Raw genomic sequence first — 15,943 nt, 5'->3', positions numbered from 1 at the left:
TTATATATATATATATATATATATATATATATATAATGTCTGCATCTGACTTAAAATTGTTTTATTAGTGCTGCCTATTTTTGTTGGTAATCTGCATACTTTCAGTTAAGTTCAAAATACGACCCACCTATGAGAGACCTTTAGGTAAATTTGCCAAGACACAGGTTATCAAAGCATTTTTGACCAAGTGATTTAAATCAGCCACTGTAATAAATTCTATGCCAGGCTTGTTTTGCTTGTATTACAGTTGCCATTTCAAATCCATCGGTCAAAGTCAATGGTCATTATCAGCTTTAATAACCCTCATCTTAGTAAACATGTTCCCTTGTTTATGGTGCAAAATTACATTGATACTAATAGGGGCTACTATCCCCATCAGATGGACGAGAGCAGTGTGGTCACAATGATGCGGCGGCCTCTGAATACAGAAGGAAATCTGCAGTTTCTCCCAAGCACATGAAGCAGCCACATGTTCTTTACCTAAATCTCTGAATCATGCACAATATTCCTTCCATACAGGAAATCAAAAACATCTCCAGTCAGGCCAGAGGCGTATCTATAATGGGTGCAGGGTGTGTCGTGTACATAGGCCTGTGGGTACAGGGGGGGCCATCACTGAACACCCTGCACCCATATTATTTAAAACTTACCTCTCCGAGGTCCTGCTCCGGGTGTCAGCGATATTGCCATGGCCACTTTTCCAGCGTTTTACGCATACACAGTAGACACTCTAGTGCCCAGAGTCTACTAATACTCCAGTGGATGGCCAGCCATCTCAATCGGCTGCGGGTTACCAGAAGAGAGAAGGGGGCCCTGGATGGGGAATGCACATGGGCCCCCTACTTTCTAAAGACCCCCATGAGTCAGGCACTAGATTTTGGTACTGAAACAAGTAATCACAGGTTTAAAATACGTCTCAGTGTATAATATTATACAGTATGTTCTGTAACATTGACATAAAATAGCAGCTGAGTCTGATAGAGCTAGTAGAAGTGATTACAGTAACATAAATATATCCACATACACACTGGGGACTAAACAATTGTCTTGGTACTGAATCTCTAACTGTGAAATTAGGAAAAGCTGCACAATTAATTTACCAAACTTTATTCATTTTGACTATAAGTATTCTTAGTGCTTAAAGTGTTTTCCTGCATGGCACTACAAGTCTCAGCATGGTAGCACCTTTAATTGCATTGAAAATTTGGCTGTGCTATCGAGTTCCACCTTTACAAAAATTATTCATGGAAAAATTAAAGTTCTTGTTTTTATTGCACATACAGTTTTACATTTTTTAAATACTCTGCAGAATATCACAAATTACTTACGGTATAATTTTTGAAAGCCATTCATTCGTATTCCTACTCCGATCTGTCACCACCATTGGTTTTCCACCATTGTAGCAAACTGTTTAATCTCTGCCACACCAACGCACACAAGCTTTGTACATTTATTTCTTTTTTTACAAAGCCAAATAACTTACCAACTTGTTTTGAACTGTGAGGGTGAAAAGTAGCACCCAGAGAAAACCCAAGCAACCACTAAGAATGGTCCTAACAGTAACATGGTGCTGCCCAATATAATAATTACTATACCAGGTCTATATACAACTGTACATAAAATATGAAGTAAAAAATACTTTTAATGTAAATAAAAATGTCTCCATTTAAAACATATATAAACTTACCATGATGTTTAGGATTTTAGCCACATAAGGAATCCACCACTGACACCTGAGCTTCCCAGACCATGTGCAATGCCGTAACAAAGTAACACAGCACACAGCAAAACATTCACATGTCACTGCTTCAGTTTTCATCCTGAGTGAGTCCAAAGCTTGAAGCCATCAGATTTTATAATGCAAGATGTCTCATCGCAGCTGGAGGGAATAAGGGGCAGAACCTCAGATGACTAAAACACAAAGGGAGTTGAATCAAAATGATCCTTGTGTCTATGTGGGCTTCCAAATTATACTCCCATGACTATTATGAAATGTTGTGTTAAACAAGTTGAAAATTGTCCTTTAAGAGTTTTGATAAATTGTCTAAATATTACTGTGTACTATTCCTACTATGGTGACATAATAATAATAATAATAATAATAATAATAATAATAATAATAATAATAATAATAATAATAATAATAATAATAATAATTATTATTATTATTATTATTATTATTATTATTATTATTATTATTATATTTTTGTTCAATGTACAGAATGAAACAAAAATATGTATTGGCAATATTGGGTCACAAATCTATTATTATTGGTTGAACCAAAACAAGTTAATTAAAAATAAGAATTGATCATTTAAAAGGTTGTTTATAAAAATGTGTTTAAAAATAAATGTAAGGGTGGAATCAATGGGTGTCCAAACTGGGTAACCTAAGGAGAACTAGTGGGTTTCTTGACCCAAAGGAAACAGAATTGAAAAAAAGGAGAGTATTTCTGGTGCAGAGAATGCTACTTTACATATATAAACTTATTAACAATTCCGCTATGTAAAATTAGTTAATTTTTCTTAATAAATGGGAGCCAAGCAATATAGGACTGTTAAAGATAATGTCATTACTTAAGATATAAGTGGTCAAACACCCTCTAACCCTTACCCAAACATTGGTAGGGGGTCCTTTTTTAAGATCTGCCAGTGTTTATTTAGAGCCCTCTTTTTTATTTGTATTGACTGCTATTGGAGGTCCCAAATGCCCATTCAAAATTATTATGCTTTTAAAAAGATATATATAAAATGTCATGTGTATTTATGATATATATGTCTATGTGTTGTTATATTTTGTTTAATTAAAGTTGTGGGAAAGATGTTGATGATGTGCCCCAGTAAATTATTTAACCCTTCATTAGAAATAACAAAGCTTTTGATACCAGCATCTCCCAATACATATACGGTTGTCTGCAAAAGGGACTGGAAAGAGACGTTACCATATTACCTTAAACTAACAGGAAGCAGGTACAGGGCAACGCTATCAGCTTCCGGAGTTATTACACCTAAAGGTGAAAGTGGTGAAGGAGGATGCAAGATGGACTGTTCTTACTTATACCTTGTATTATAAAACACAGAAAAACCAGTGCTAAAAAAGATGGATGGTTAATCTTTAGACAATAAAAATTACATGCATTTATAAAAAGCCAAGAAACAAGCATATTATGCCACACAAATATCTGAATTCCAGAAAGATAATCTATATGGTATTGGAACAAAATCTCTGATCCTGTGTATTGAAAAAGATATATTGGACCTAGGACTCCTTCCACTGCATCCAAAGCTTTGAGATTTCAAGCAGCCATAGAAATTGTCAGTGCAATTGGTTTCAACACAGTCTTTAGCATCCAAAGTGCAAATTGATTAGAGCTGTATATAATCCACCTGTATTATGTTCTGGCGCTGCACTCAGTCATTGAAAAAATGTTGAGGTCCAAAAGTATAGTCCAGTATTCACAGGATTCCCAGAGCGATCACCTCAATGCGTTTCACTGGGCAAGAATACACCCAGCTTCCTCAGGAGTGTGTATGTTGGTTCATATTGCTGGGGTGGTTAAATACCCTAAGATAATTAATTAGTTGGCAACACATGTTATGGCAAAAGTAAAAAGAGAAACCATCCATCATATATATTTAAAAAAAACCTGAAAATGGCTAAAAATGTCAAAATAGACAATCCCACTTACCCACGAAATGTAGTAAAGAAATATTAATTGCAAGTGATAATCTATACTACATATTAGACGGCAATGCAGTCAAGTGACATCCTAGAGTCACATGATCCCATGCCATACTTTAACTGGTGGTGTGAAAATGACACCCGCATACCGCACAATTCCAGATCTCTGGGCACTGTCATACAGTCATGCATCTGCCAACAAAATGACATATCCCAGACGACTGCCCACAACCATGCCATCGGGACCCAAGTGTAGAGTGAAAGTCTATAATGGTCATGTGTAAAGGCTGCATCGTGTGACGTGCTGTCACTGGATCACATGGCCATAAGTGGGCCAATCACTGAAGCTATATTGTGAACTGCAATTCTCAGCAGTCTCCCTTCTGATAATGTGATACTGTTCTTACTTATATTGTTACAGATTGCCATGACAATGATGTCATGGAGGCATCACATGACCGGTCTGGAAGAGAATTTGATCTGAGCGGCAGCCGGCCAATTAGTTAGTCAGCAGGTCTATGTATTACTTAGCAGCTGCACTGGTTGCAGGAGTTTAGCTGGACAGGGCTTTGTAAGAGAAGGGAAAGTGATTTAGGGCAGTAATAATGGGCACATCCAACAAACTGTCCAGGGCTCTCACTGGCGATTTTTAATCAACTGTGCTCACGGAACTATCTGCTGTCAGTTCTGCACCTGGGACAGGTATTTGTTTCATTTCTGAAAGTGCAATTGTGAATGTTTATTTCTGGAAGTTTTATGTTTTTATAAAAGTGAATGGTGCATTAATAAGTATTATATTATAAACTTTTCCTCTCCATTTTTGGGTACATATACACACACCCATGTGGAGCATGCAGACCTTAGAGGTATAATAGTGACATTATGTTCATTCCCTGGTTTACAGAGAAGTTAATGGACATGGAAAGTTCACCATAAAGGAGGAGGATGCTGTTTTGGTGAATTTATATAAGAATGTGTTTTGCATTATTATACATTTTATACTGTATGTTGTGGTGCTAATACATAGTGTCAGTAAGAAGGATAGTCATAATTTCATTTGTCACTTGTGTCAGGGTGTGGAGGGCCACCCTGGAAAATCATTTGTATAGGCTCCTTTTTTTGCGCACTTAGGGGTAAAATTACTAAGAAGCTAGTCAAATAATTATAATAATAATAATTTTATTTATATAGCGCTTTTCTCCCATAGTACTCAAAGTTGCTTTACAGTCAGATTGAGTTTTTTTTTTTTACTCGATTAACATCACTGGAACTCGGGTGATTTGATGCTTCTGAAACTCACAAATTTATTAAGAAGTGAGTTTAGCTGAAAGTGAGTTGGCCAATGGTGAAGCAGATCGAGATTTCTCTCCCGAGTAGCAAGTTTAAATGAGATTACTCACCTGAGTTTACAGTGTGTTCTCTCTGCCTAACTCTCCCAAACAAGTAGCCTGCACATATCAGTGAGATATGTGAAGGCTTCTTGTGTGGTCTACCTGTAAAAAAAGAGTTTTTTTGTTTTTTTTAAATGATATAGGTTCCCCCCACAAAAGCATAACCAGCCCCTGGCTGCTCAGCCAGTCCTGGTTCCTAAAAATATGGGGGAAAATGAATAGTACCCACCTGTATTTTAGGAACCAGCACCTGACTACTGAGCAGTCAGGAGCTGGTTAGCGGTGTATGTGGACACACATACAGAATTATTGAAAGTGTCTGGTCTGGATGGCAGTTTGTTTTTTTGCCAAGACACGTGGATGCTACGGAGACCGGCACCAGGAAGGAGACAAGTATTTTTTTTTTCAAGTACCCCCATTGGATTCTACTAGAGAAGGGGACTGAGCGACGGGCAACACGTAAGTATGTGAGTGAGGTAGGTGTATATAATAAAGTTATACTTGACATGGTCTGTGTGTTGTGGTTTTTAACATGGGTATGGTTGCCGGCCACCTACTGGCACTTGTAGTTCCTCAAGTGCCAAAGGGCAGGCATGCTGGCACCTGTAACTCCACTATAAAAGACAACAGTTTTACACTATTTACAGTACAATTACCACCATACCCACCATTCCAGGGCTGCAGGGAAGAGAACCGGGCTTCAGACTAAGGCTGGGGTGTTGTGAGAAGGGGATCCCTGGCTTGGGCTGACCGGCTTGGGGTGTGAATGCTTTGGCTGGGGTGAACAGGTGATAGGGTGCCCTGGCAGTGGCAATACACCCCAGTTGGATTTGAGCCTGGTGCTGGTTTTAAATATAGAAGAGCCCAACATAATTTTACCTCCTATATTTAAAACCAGGTATGGCTCAGCAGCCAGATGCTGGTTCCTAAAATATGGGGGGACCCTAGTGATTTTTTCCCCTGTATTTTTAGGAACCAGAACTGGCTGAGCAGCCCCGGGCTGGTGATTGTCATTATTTTTTAAAAATTAACACTTTAAAGAAGGTTACCTAGCAGAAACATACTCAAATCACACTGATCTATGTATGTTTCTGGCAAACTCGAAGCACAGGAGGTAATCTATTTGAAACTTCTAATTAGCTTCAAGTTTCTTAGTAAATTCCCGATTTGTATCTTTTCCATGAAAAGTACTTCAGAATTTGGTCGATGGTGAGTTTATTCGAGTTTGCAATCTCACACAAGTTTTTCAGTGAAAAAAGAAAAATCTATCCCAAACTCACCCGAGTTTATATTTAGTAAATTTGCGAGTTAAAACAAATGCCTAAACTTACCCAAGATTGCAATCTCAACCGAACTCAAATCTTAGTGAATGTATCCCTTAGAGCACTTGTGATTTTCTTTTAATAAATTAATTTGATTAATGATTGCAATTTTGTGTTGGTCATTCCGTATTTGCCAATTGCAGGCCATTTGGGTAAGAGGGTGTTTGATTATTTATACCTTAAAAATGTTCACTTCATTTAGCAATCCTATATTACTATGCTCCCATTTATGTAGAGTAAGTGACTAGTTTTATGGGATGAGGACAATATCCCGACCATGGGGATTCCAATGCTCAGAATCTCGGCGTCATTATCTCGACTGACGGAATCCTGAATGTACACAGCGGGGTTGGGGGGAGGGTTAGCTTTACAGTTTAAAGTTAGGCACTAGGGGGAGGGTTAGGGTTAGGTACTAACAGGGGAAAAAGTGAAGCATTGTGAATACTTTCTGGATGCACTGTATCTTTCTCTCCTCAATGGAAACATTTCTCTTTCTCTTAACCCACACATGGTCAGATTATGGAACTTGGATTACATAGGTTTATATGTGAAATAGATGGCTAACATGGACATGACATTAATGGTTAATGGATATTGGGCCTGATTCAGACCCACTCGCGAGCGGCTGTCCGCTCACAAGTGGGTCGATGTTATGGACTGAGCATGCGCACGACGGAGGGAGCTCCGTCGTGCGCATGCGCCAGACGCGACGAGCGAAGGAAAGTCCTTCGCTCGTTGTGTCCGATCAAAGTGGGCGTGCTGTCAATGTTGATTGACAGCACGCCCCCTTTGGTGGGTGTGCCGGGGGCGTGCCTCCCTGACGGGGGCGTTCCCACGGGAACGCCTCCAGTCAGAAACCGGCCCACTGACATCACTAGTGATGTCAGTGGGAGTGATTTTGGCTCTGATAGAGCCAAAATCACTCCAGAGCTTGCGGTTGAAATCCTCAACCGCAGGCCCCGGCTCGCAAATTCGATGGTCGCGATGGTCTCAACCATCGCGACCATCACAATGCACACTCTTATAGCCTGTGGGTGGTGACCCACAGCTATACGAGCGTCCAGGAGGATGCTCCATGAAAATGGAGCCCGGCCCTCATTCAGAGCGTGCGCTCTGCTCAGAGCGTACGGCTCTGAATGAGGGCCATTGTGCTTAAGTGAAACATTTCAGAAATAATGTAGTAGTTTGAATAGTATTAACTGTATATTGTATTTGTGTTGTGTTTTGTGTGCATAAGGTATAGTGAATTATAGTGGAGCATTTGTATGTTCATATATCATAAGGTTATAAGGCAGTAATGCATTTTATTAGCTTTAAGAGTAATAATTATTATGTGATGTAGTACTGCATTTATTTATATCTGGATAGCTGGCTGTAGTAACAGTATTGGTCTTATATATATTGTTGCTGTATCTGTAGATGTATTTGATGAAGAAGATATGGTTAGATGTGCAGTGCATTTTGGAATCAAAGAAGGACACGCCCATGTGTTCTTGCACCCCTCCCCTTTGAACCATGTGCTTGGAACAATGGTACAGCCTGGGATGCACAGGATTGTGAATACTGGCTGTATTCTGATATAGCTGTTATATGGTTAACATTAAGATATATTGTTGTTTTAGCTGTATATATATATGTGTTGAAGATGGAATAGTTGGAGGGTGTCATCTGTTCATATGTATTATACAATGTTATAGTTTATGCATTCTGGAATACTATATTATAGATTCTTTGCCTGAAATCTATCACACAGTTGTGGCGCATATGTTTCAGGTTAAGATTGGATGGTAATCATTTTTGAACTTGCTGAACATTGTTGCCCCTTTTACCAAGACATCTTTAAAGTGAGCCGAGCACCACTTCGCACTAATGGGTATCATATATGCCAAGTGAATTATTTTTGTCATTCACTTATTACCATGTATCCTTAGCAATCCACATCCGTTAAATAATCTGTGTATTTATAATAGTTTGTATTGCAAAGATGTCTGAATAAGTTTGTTTAGTGTCATAATTATGATCATAGGCTTGAATCAGTGTTGTTGGAATGATGAATCTAATTTGTTTAAATAGGTCAGGCATTACAGGTTTGTGGTTTACAGAGACTATAGGATCATGGAAGTTTCCCTACATTCAAAATGGAGTTTAGCTTCAGGCCATGTGGACTGGACACACAGGAACATGTTACATGCCATACTCCCACACTCCATACTAACTCTATATCTCTCTATATCTTACTTTGTATGTGACTAATACTGTTTTATGATATGCTATATGTGAATTTTATGAGAATCAATTGTTAATAATAATATACTTTTTCTCTATGTTATACTTTTGTGCACTCTTTCTTAAATGAAATCATCCTAATGATTCAAAGGTATTTTCCCTAGGTAAATCTTTGCAAGAAGGCTATTAATGGGGTAAAATGAGTTATTAATTATGCTATCTTATTTAATGATAAAAAAAAGAATATTTGCTTCAAGGATATGAGATTAAAACAAGGCAGAAGGGGTGTGGCCTAGCAGCTCACCAAGCAGGATGCACATCTCTGCAGCTCCCACCAACCCTGCTTCCAATGGTCCAAAACCGGCCTCCCTCACATCCCAACAAAGCGATACAGCTCCCCCCACTCTCCACTTATCACCGGGAGACCAATGCCGCTGACTCCGACTGCCGCGGCTGACCTATGGGTATCAGGCCTAGCACAACACTGGAGCCAGGGCCCCAATTATTGGCACGCACCCGACGGCAACTGACGGCTATTTCTGCCCACCCATGGACCGCATCATTAGCCCTTACATAGAGGGGACACTGCAGGCTATCACCTGGAAGCCCCAGCAGGCCCTCAACCCCCATGTGGGCCCCCCTACTTCCACCTTTGGATCTCTCCATTAGCCATACTGGCATACTTCTGGTGGACAGTGCAAGGTACCAGAAGCCCCAGCTGGTCCTCAACCCCCCTGCCTCTCAATTTCTGCTAAAACAGACCTCCTGGATGTTACCTACCAAGACGGAGAAGAGACTTCAGCTGCACTGTCCGGCGGTGCCGCAAGTATCTACCTCTCAGACAGGAGAAGACGCTGGGGGTAAGAAGAGCTTGTGCCATTGAGCTGTTTGTTGAGGATCCCCCTCTACTGTCCCCAACACAGCTTCTCTAGCCTGCCACATATCTAGGAGTGACTAAAGAACAATATCCTGAGAAAGGCATGCATCATGGACCCAGCTTTGTGGTGGACCCTTCCTCCTGGTAGGGTGAAGAGCCACTCCATGCCTCTGTGTCATATCAATGGCCATTGACAAATACCTCTGCAGTATGAAACTGATTATTTGAATCACGATGAATCCATAAGGTGATGCCCTCTCCCTCCCCTCTCATGTCGATTTACGTGATCCAATGGTATATAAAATGATTTGTCTCTAGGGGATGACATATATATTGAGGTGAATTAATCTCATGTCGGTTGCTGGGATCCAATGGTATATAGAATGATCTATCTCTACAGGCGAGCTATATATTGAAGTTAATTAATCTATTATGCCCTCATTTGCTAGATCTTTTCTCTGCCTATAAAAGTCTGTGCCTATATTCAACTTAAAATTCCACATGGTTAGCAATGGAGAAGTTTGTCATGCCTAAGGCTCCACGATCACGAGGAGGTGGTCGCAAAGCAGATGGTTTACCAACAAACGCGGTAGGGCAGGACGAATCTTCGATAGAGGGTTCTAACCCACAAACTTCAAATCCCATTTCGTATAAAGACATTGCTAAAGCAATAAAAAGAAACCATGACACAATTATTACAGCAGCAGATGGATAAATTCACAGCATTTATTAAAGATTTAAAGAAACAGCTAACCCAGACAAATACACAGGTGAAAATGAATGAACAACGTTTAGGTGAAGCATTCCAAGATATTGCCCAATTGTGACAGCAAGTTGACTGAGATTCTAAACTTAAACTTCAAATTCAAAATAGAATCGATGACCTCGAAAACCGTTCAAGATGGAACAATTTACGCCTGGTGGGACTACCAAAAACCATTAAATCTGAGGCGTTGGTGGATTTTGTCTCAACCACACTGCCTTCACTACTACAGTTTACTTCAGATTCAGGTCCTCTGGTTATGGTGCGAGCGCACCATTTGGGTCCCACAACGGGAAATTTAAACATACGACCCAGAGCCATCATATTTTGCTGCCTTAATTATGCCCAAGAGGTGGAACTATGGAAGGCATTTAGGAAAGAGATTTGGTGGACTGGGAGTCCCATCGCCTTCTCCTGTTCCAAGACTTTTCGGCAGATGCTTCTAAGGCCCAGAGAGAGTTTACGCCAATATGCTCTGCTCTACTCAAGTCCAACTGATGTTTTGCACTTCTTTTTCTGGCCTGACTATGAATATTAAACGATGACAGTTTCATGGACTTTCTTACAGTTGATGAGGCACGAGGCTATCTACAGGTGGATGAGGGTGAGGCGACCGACCATGTCTCAGATTCAACTATGCTTGACCAGGACTGACGTAAGATCCAACCTTTATGGGTTTGCTTACTATAAAGCTTAAAAGCCCCTTCTATCTTTTCTTTGTTTTTGTGAAAAGAAAAGTATAGGGCTAATGTCATGCCTAACTGAACGTTTTACAAGCTTACTGTTCGGTAAACTCAAAGTGAGAGTTTGATGTTTTATCTCTGCTGATATTAGGGTGTAATATGAATAGTAGAATTTCTTCCATCATATTGACCAGTAATTAGGATGTATTGGTATGTGTGAACACCTCAAAATGAGCAATTACGCTAAGTTACTATTTGATCTAGTTTTATTGGAATCCCGGAAACCGGAGAGGGGTAGGTTATACCCTTTGTGACCTGAGGCATTTTCCCATGGTTTGGGGACATCCCTGCACTTCACGATGGAAATTTTGTTGGACAAAGGTTGCTCCTGAGCTCCCTTTGTCAAAGTTACTTGTTGATGTGTTTATATGTTTTACCCTCTTTTTGAATAGAAGGATGGCACCATGTTTGCATACTTTTTTATGTTTTTCCTTCCCCTGGTCCTGTCTGATACCTCTTATTTTTTATGATAAGATCTGGTGTACCTCCCGCTGCAAATTGTCTTTGGTTGTATCACAACCAATGGTCTTTGGTTGTGATATTTTACATATCTCCTACACTGTGTGACAGGCTTACCTCTACCGATAATATTTCCGAACACCTATTTCACTCAACATAAACTTAAAGTTGCTCTTTGATGGCCTTATTGAAATTTTGTACATTCAACGTTGGTGGAATTATTTCACCAGCTAAGAGAATGAAAATACTTACACTTCTGAACAAGTTAACTGTTGATGTAGCCATGTTACAGGAGACATATCTTACGGATGAGGAACATGAATAACTGACAAAGTTTAAATATAAAATAGTGGCTTATGCATCTTACAACTCGAAATCTAGAGGAACGGCTGTACTAATTAAAAAATCTGTACCTTACACTATACATACTAAGATATGTGATCCAAATGGAAGATTTGTGATAATGAATATATCTTTTGGTTCAAGACATATTACACTATGCTCTTTATATGCTCTGACTGTTTTTTGTAGATCCTTCTTCACGACAGTAGTCAGAAAACTTTATGCATATTTAGATTCTAGTATTTTAATTGGAGGAGATTTTAATACAGTGGCTGCACCACAACTGGATCACAATGGCCCCATGGCACAGAGAAAAATCTCTTCCCACAAAGGTATTAAGTTTATATGTACTCATTTGAATCTTGGTGATATCTGGAGTGAGAGAAACCCTACAACACGCGCATATATGTGTGTATCTGCTGCACATGGGTCTCTCTCCTGTCTAAACTACCTCCTTCTTTTGAAACACTTATCACCAAGTATCTCTGGGATAGATATTGATCTGGTTGCATTATCAGATCTTGAGATGGTGTGGCTTGACATAGATTCTGGGGATTCTGGGAGAGGACATAGACAGTGGAAATTTCCCATCTACATGGCCTCGTCTCGTAATTTCCAACAATCCTTACTTTCAGCTTGGGTAGATTATTCATCTAATAATGAGAACCATAAGTCAGACCCAGTCTTAATTTGGCAAATGGCAAAAAATGGTTTTGAAAGGTCATATAATTTCTTATACTAGAGCACAAATCATGTTACACTCTGATTCTTTTCCAGAGACAAAGGAAAACATGTCCAAATCATTTCATATATACTCAAAACATCCTACAACAGTGAACAGACTGAAATATGTCACCAATAAAACACAGGGCCTGATTCAGAGCCGGGCGCTCTTTCAGAGTGCTCGCTTTGAATTAGGGCGGCATTTTTTTTTTTAGAGACGGCCTCCTGACCGCTCGCTAAGCTGTGGTTGACCACCCACAGCATTTGCGAGTGGAAAGGTGATGGTCCTGATGGTCGCAACCATCAGGCTTGCAACGAGACCCTTGTGGTAGGGTCTCGTCCATCACAAGCCCCAGGTAGCTTCCGGCTCTAATAGAGCTGAAAGCTCACTACTGAGGCCACCCCAAAGTGGCAAGCATTCCTTCAGGAATGCCTCCATTTGGCCAGCCATCCCCCCTGCCTGCCTCCAAAATGGGATGAGCTGTCAATCACAATTGATAGCCACCCCATTTTGGTGTGAGACCCGTAGCGATGTAGCACCCGTCGCTGGCCAGGTCTCACGCATGTGCACACCAAAGCAGGCTCCGGCGTGTGCATGCACAGTGGGGGACCATCGACCCGCTTGCGAGCACTGTGCGCTCACGAGCACTGTGCGCTCGCGAGCAGGTCTGTATCACGCCCACAGTTTAATGCTCTTTCACAAGAGTCGGACAAAAATTTTTTAACTTCTAGATATAGATTTTACAGGTACGGGAATAAGTCAGGTAGGCTACTTTCTCATCTTTTACAAGGACAAGGTACTTCGGCTGTAATAACAGCTTTGCAAGATGAGAAGGGAGGACAAAGACTGAGGAAGTACTAACTATTCTTTTGGAGTTTTACTCCAAACTATATAGTCAGGGCTCTATATCCACAGAAAATAAAAAACAGTTTTGGGACTCTGTGACCTTACCATGAACCACCCCAGAGCACATAGAAGCTCTACTGGCACCTATTTCAGAGGAGTAAGTAAGTAGAGTTGTTCAGTCTCTAAAATTGTCAAAAACCCCAGGCCCCGATAGACTCAGTGGGGAGTTCTTTAAGATACTTAAAGATAAAATTGTACCCACACTGACTAAATTCTATAATACTATAATAACTAGTGGCTCCATGCCACTTTATTTTAATGCAGCGCTAATTAGATTAATACCCAAAACAGGTAAAGATCTCTTGTCCCCTGCCTCTTATAGGCCAATATCTTTACTTAACTCAGACTACAAAATATTCACAAAATGATTAGCGGAAAGGCTTAAAATCATAGTTTCTTTTTTAGTAAATAACGATCGGACAGGTTTTGTCTGGGGGAGACACTCAGAAACAATGTTAGAAAAGTGCTTACCCTGATATATCAGATCCAGTCTTCTGGGAGCTTGAGCCCCAATGTGTTACTCTCACTTGATGCAGAGAAAGCCTTCAATATGGTTACATGGGATCACCTTTTCCAGGCACTTGGTAGGTTTGGGTTCCCGGAGGCTTACCTAAATGTTATCAAATTGTTGCATCACGCTCCATATACACAAATCTTTGTCAATGGACAATTGTCACAACTGTTCAATATACAATGTGGAATGAGGTAGGGCTGCCCTTTGTCTCCCCTGCTCTTTGGTTTAGCTCTTGAGCCACTGGCGGTGGCGCTAAGGAACTGCCCAGAGTTTCATGGCATACGGTTAGGAGTGAAACAGTATAAACTATCACTTTTCGCAGATATGCTTTTAATGCAATCTCGACCTGACATCTCTATCCCTGCCATTCTTAAAATAATTGGCACATTTAGCTCATTCGCTGGGTACAAAATAAATTACAACAAGTCTGAGGCGCTCCCATTGCAGAAACTCTCTCATAGTGATACACATCCAACTTTATTTGCCCCTTTTCGGTTAGTACATGACAAGATCAAAAATTTAAGAGTGTACAGTATATCACTGAATCCGTAGCATTCCCTGATATAGAAAAGGGAGTGGAATTTTCTTTAGAAGATGGGGAATCTTTTGACAACATTTAAATTGCACAATAGAACCGGACATAATGAAAATCTTTGAAAATACGGTATGGTCTTTGAATAGAAAACTGTTGACCTTACCAACACAGGCAGATGAGTAGATTGTCTTTCTTCTACTTAACTTAAATGGATGGGCTTGCTGGTCTAACCAGTATACTGTATGTGGTAAACCTCATAAAATAAAGGTATTAATAATACACTATTATACAATTCATTGGTTGCAGAAAGGTATGGTAGGAATGTAAATGCGTGACCAGACAGGAACTACAGGACAGGACCCCCCCTTTTCTCCCTTTATTTTACTTAAATATTTTGGATAATCTTTATATATTGTATAATTTGTTATGATTCCATCAAATTACGTTGGCAACTTATTTGAGTTTATCTTGCCATTTGAATTCTTCATGTTTTATTGTATAATTTGATTCTAATCATATTTATGCCAACTGATGAATGTGAAAATATTTTTGCAAAAATTCAATAAAAAAGATTTATAAAAAAAAGGCGGAAAAGGAATAGAAAAACAAATGAAAACCCACACCTTTTGAAAGGTTTTAGTGAAAAGGTGTTTATTGAGCAAGTATTTGAAGGATTGAAGGGTTTGAGTCTAGTCAGGTGGGGTAGGCAGTTTTTGAGTGGGAGGCATATCTTGGAGACAAAATTGAGAGATTGTTAACAGAGAGGAAGAAAGGCATAGAGCAGAGGCAGAACCAGAAAGGCAAAATGAACTACATATAATTGCACATATATATTTAATGGGAAAACATTTTATTAAGACATTTGGTCCCAGTAGACAATTTTTATTTGTCAATTGAGGAAGATGATTATGAAAAAAATATATGCATGCTACAGGTCATTTACTGTGGAAGACCACTCATTCACTCACATCCCCAAGAGTAGAGTATTGGTAGCACATTCTAACAACAATATTGATTGCCAGAAAACTAGAGATGTGCTGTTCGGTTTTACTCAGATTTATTTGGATCTCAAAAACAGCATCATATTCGCTATCCAGCTGTCACTTGTTTTGGAAAGCCAATAAGATAACTAACTAATCTGAACTTGCGATAATTTGGCGATAAGAACCAAATAAAACCAGACCCGCACATCTCTACAGACATCTGTTTTTTTACCAAGAATGCTAAATAAAACTCTTATACACTGTCTCTTCATCTCCTGCCTTAGCTACTGCAACATCCTGCTATCTGGCCTTCCACTCACCTATCTTCCACTCACCTACCTAAGCCCAATTCATATTTTTGAAATTCCATAGCAAGACTGGTCTCCACATGTGTGCTGCACCACTTTGCAAATCAATATAGTGTCCCGCAGAACCGAAGTCTCACAAGTCATACAGCATTTCATGTAAAACCACTT

This window comes from Taudactylus pleione, unplaced genomic scaffold (assembly GCF_031769625.1).
Source record: "Taudactylus pleione unplaced genomic scaffold, aTauple2 ptg000268l, whole genome shotgun sequence".
NCBI classification, from domain to species: domain Eukaryota; kingdom Metazoa; phylum Chordata; class Amphibia; order Anura; family Myobatrachidae; genus Taudactylus; species Taudactylus pleione.
Note: the sequence above shows the minus strand (reverse complement) of the source record.